Raw genomic sequence first — 5,415 nt, forward strand, 5'->3', positions numbered from 1 at the left:
TAGACGTCCTTCTCTTCCTGTGGACAGAGTAACTTCATCTTCTTCGTTGATGCTGTTCCATTCAATTTTTCTTTGGATCCGTGGCAATTTACATAAAACTGTGGAAGAAAGAATAAATAATTAAAATCTAGCTTAGTCTCCGATGATTGGATCTTGTTACTCCTTTCCGTTAACCAATTAGCTACAATAGTCAGAGAGAGAGAGAGAGAGAGAGAGAGAGAGAGAGAGTAGGTTTTTGCAAACAATTTCAACCCTTCTCTCGCCTATGATACACATTTCAATGAAAGTGTAATTCCAAAAATTCAAAAGATAATCTAGTTTTTGCATATATATTTGAATCCATAGCCATTTATGATACGCTGTTTAATCAAACTCACAATGTAAGGTCACAGTTTGAGGTAGATACTATTTCAAAACTTTATTCCACATCCACCCTGCATAAACATCAAAAGGAGATTAAGCAAATGATATTGTGAAGCGTTAGTATTCCAGTTTAATTATTTTCATAATTTTCGGAAACCAGATGTAGCTATATTTAAAATCTTGTTGATCTCATTTCTGTTAAGTATTTGTGTGTTACAAGAGTATATCTGGTGTTGTATGTCAATGTAGAAACTTCTCTGTTACGGGATTATAAATACAGTGTACAATCTGTTTGTAAACAACTATACCGTCGGACAGGTTGAAAGATATTTAATTTTGGTGTGTCATAATGGATGATATCAGGCAGATTTTTGGTTAATCAACATTTCAAAGAATCTTGAGAGCACGTGTAAGACTTCAATCGGATTATGGAAAATGTATTACTGTAATTCAGTGCTTTCCAGTAATATATAGTCCTCAGGTTACCTTTTGAAAGGGTAGTGAAAAACAGTAGTAGTGGCCCCGTATATTGAGCCGAGTCAGCAAAAATTTTTGTGACGTCATAGGTCAAAGGTCAATGACCTGGCCCGGGGTCAATGACCTAGGGGTAACTAGGACCACCCCTCTAAATTTTGGCAGGGGTACCATGGCCCACCCCCTAAATTTTGGCAGGGGTACATAGGACCACCCCCCTTAAATTTTGGAAATTGCCAAATCTAAAAATTTGGTATGGTAGCCTAGGACCATAGTATGTACCTCTATCAGTATTGGGTGTCTATGTAGTTCCCTTTTATGGGTAAAAAATTGCCAAAAATTCAAATTTCGGAGGTTTTTGACCTAATTTATCCCCTTTGATGAGGTGTTAATACCTTATATAGTTATATGGGCGTATACAGGGGTTAATTCCCTTTCATAAGATATGGGTATATTAATGCACCCCTTGAAAAATTTGGGAAGGGTACCTTGGCCCACCCCTTAAATTTTGGAAATGGACCAATTTAAACATTGGGTATTATAGTACAGGACCGTAATATGTATTATGATAAATTTGGGTGGTCTACCTCATTCCCTTCTAGGGGTACAAAATTGCAAAAAATATAAACGTAAGCAATACGTTGTACCACGTGTTTGCTTTTTGGTCCATTTTATCCCCCTTTGATGAGGTCCTATTACCTTATATAGTTATATGGTCACGTATAGGGGTCCATTACCTATCATAAGACATGGGTATATTGGTGCACCCCGGGAGGAGTACCTTGGCCCACCCCTTAAATTTTGGAAATTGCCCAATTTAAACATTTGGTATTATAGTACAGGACCTCAATATGTATCATGAGAAATTTGGATGGTCCACCTCGATCCCTTTTAGGGGTAAAAAACTGCTAAAATATAAACGTAAGAAATATGTTGTACCACGTGTTTGGTTTTTGGTCCATTTTTATCCCCTTGGATGAGATCCTATTACCTTATATGATTACAGGGATCTATTTCCTATCATAAGACATGGGTATATTGTTGCACCCTTCTTAAAATTTGGCAAGGGGTACACTGAAATTGTCCAATTTAAGCATAGTACAGGACCTCAATATGTTTCGGTGTTCCTATTACCAAATTTTTTAGTACAACCACGTGTTTGGTTATTGACTCAATGTATCCTATTTGATAAGGTATGGACGGGTATCCCCTTTCAATTTGGTATAACCTCTCGGGTGTAGTACGGTCACGTGATCGATGATTTGGTTTTGATGCGCGACGAGGTCCCTGGTCAATGTTCTCTAGGAATTAGGTGGAAACTTTGATAGGAAAGATTCATGGCATTTAAATTTTTTTAACATTTCCAAGAATCCAACTCGGGACGATTGTAAGGTATCCATGTTCACCCCTGAAGCGGAACAAAATGGATCACAAAGTACTTATCAAATTTAAGGGAATAATTTTAAAATACGCCTCCATATAACGTAATAAGGCTCCAAAGGGAACGATGACTCCCAAAAAGTAAACCATTGTACTCTATTATATAACGAAAATGTCTCATCAAAATAATAGGGTAAGCTAAAAAAAAAGTCCAAATTTTAATATTTTTATATTCATCAAAGGGAACGAGGTCCTATAACCCCCCCCCAACTCCTGATGTAAATCAAATTTGATCTTATGTGTCCTGAGTGATCCCTGCCCCCTGAGTAAACATAAGCAAAAATTTCAATAGGTAATGCAATCCCGGGCAAAACATCTCTAATTCATTCACTATGGTCCATGTGGGGGGTCCCAAAAGTGAAATAAGGTCACCCCGACATCAAACAATCACATTACCTCAATCCAAATACCTCTACTTCATTTGCACTAATAAGGGACGTGGTGGCTCAATGGTAGAGCAATCACCTCTGCTATATGGGGTCCCTGGTTCAAACCCCCGCGAAAAATAGTTTTGTGGTGGAACAAAAGTTGTCAAAAAAATTTCAAACAAAATTCAGAAACAAAAAATTCAAACAAAAAATTTGAAAGCAAGAATTTTCAAACAAAAAGTTTCAAAAAAATTTTATGTTTCACGGTTAACCGTCAAACGTTATCCGGTTTTTAACTATTCGATTAACAAATAAACGGTTTTGATCATATTTATCAGTGAGTGCAAAATGTTAAACGAAACCAAGATTTTTAAATGTTAAACAAAACTTAAAACTGAATGCAGCAAAGATTTGAAAATCAGCAACCAATCAGATTGCACGAAAGATAGTGATCAGCCAATCAGATTGCACGAAAGATAGTGATCAGCCAATCAAATTGCATCAACAATAACTTTGCCAGTGTTGTAGCATGTATTCCCTTAAGACTATGAGTCATAAGATTCAATAAAGTTAGCTATCAGATTTCTAAAACTCAAGGTCAATCACATGGTACATCGTATTGCTTACGTTTATATTTGGCTGTAATAATCAATTCCAATGACGCATTCTCAAATTATCCTACAAAGTTTAAATGTACCAATGTCCTGGACTCCTAATCCCATCATAGGTCAATAACTGATCACGTGATCATACTAATATTTCACAATGATTTACCCAAAGAACATTTACCAATTATTGATATGACAATAAGAAATGTACCCCTCCCAAAATTTAAGATTGATACACAAATACACCTGTGTCTTATGGAAAAGTAATAAATCCTGTACTCATTTAATAATAAAGCCGGTTAATAACCTTTAAATTTTGAATATTTGGCCATAAGAGGAACACCAATGGGTCCTAGAAAACGTTTACCAAATTATGTTATTTTATAATTCCCAAATTTAAAAGAGAACATAAACATATAGAGGTAATAAACCATATAACGTGCTAAATAGGAGTCAATAACCTCCGAAATTTGATTTTTGGTAGTTCTTTACCCATGAAAGGGAACGATGTGGACCATCCAAATTTATAGTCGTACATATTGAAGACCTGTACGAAGATACCAAATGCTTATATTAAACAATTTCTAAAACTGAGTGGATGAGTCAAGATACCCCTCCCAAATTTTAAAGGGTGCATCAATGTACTCATGTCTTATGATATGAAATGAACCTATATACATGACCATATAACCATATAAGGTAATAGGACCTCATCCAAGGGAATAAATTAGGTCAAAAACGAAACACGTGGTTGTACTAAAATTTGGCAATTTCGTACCCATGAAAGGGAACGAGGTGGACCATCCAAATGTATAGTAGTATATATTAGGGTCCTATACTATTATACCAAATATGTAAAATGGTCAATTTCTAAAATTTAAGGGGTGGGCCAAGGTACCCCTCCCAAATTTTTTAAAGGGGGGCACAAATGTATCTATGTCTTATGATAGGGAATAGACCCCAATACATAACCATATAACCATATAAGGTAATAGGACCTCATCCAAGAGGATAAATTAGGTCAAAAACGAAACACGTGGTTGTACTAAAATTTGGCATTTCGTACCCATGAAAGGGAACGAGGTGGACCACCCAAATTTATCATAATACATGTTAGGATCCAGTACTATAATACCAATTGTTTAAATTGAGCAATTTCTAAAATGTAAGGGGTGGGCCAAGGTACCCCTCCCAAATTTTTAAAGGGTGCTTCAATATACCCATGTCTTATAATAGGGAATGGACCAATATACATAACCATATAATCATATAAGGTAATAGGACCTCATCCAAGGGGGATAAATTGAGCCAAAACAAACACGTGGTTGTACTAAAATTTGGCAATTTCGTACCCCTAAAAGGAACGAGGTGAACTACCCAAATTTATCATAATACATGTTAGGGTCCAGTACTATAATACCAAATATATAAAATGAGCAATTTCTAAAATTTAAGGGGTGGGCCAAGGTACTCCTCACAAATTTTTAAAGGAGTGCACACATGTACCCATATCTTATGAAAGGTAATGGACCCCTATACATGACCATATAACTATATAGGATAATAACACCTCATCAAAGGGGATAAAATCGACCAAAACCCAAACACGTGGTATAACGTTTTGCTTACGTTTATATTTTGGCAATTTTGTACCCCTAGAAGGTGTCAGAGGTAACTGACGCGTACTTTTAACATAATTGTACGCACAAAAGAAAGAAAAACCTTCAATTTCCAAAATAAAGAGGTGGGCCAAGGTACCCCTCCCAAATTTTTAAAGGGTGCATCAATATACCCATGTCTTATAATAGGGAATGGACCAATATACATAACCATATAATCATATAAGGTAATAGGACCTCATCCAAGGGAATAAATTGAGCCAAAACAAACACGTGGTACAACGTATTGCTTACGTTTATATTTTGGCAATTTTGTACCCCTAGAAGGGAACGAAGTGGACCACCCAAATTTATTATAATACATGTTAGGGTCCAGTACTATAATACCAAATGTTTAAATTGGGCGATTTCCAAAATTGAAGGGGGTGGGCCAATGTACTCCTCCCAAATTTTTAAAGGGGTGCACCAATGTACCCATGTCTTATGATAGGTAATGGACCCCTATACATGACCATATAACTATATAAGGTAATAGGACCTCAT

This window comes from Thermobia domestica, chromosome 1, assembly GCF_964235325.1.
Source record: "Thermobia domestica chromosome 1, izTheDome1.hap1.1, whole genome shotgun sequence".
In the NCBI taxonomy this organism is placed as follows: Eukaryota; Metazoa; Arthropoda; class Insecta; order Zygentoma; family Lepismatidae; genus Thermobia; species Thermobia domestica.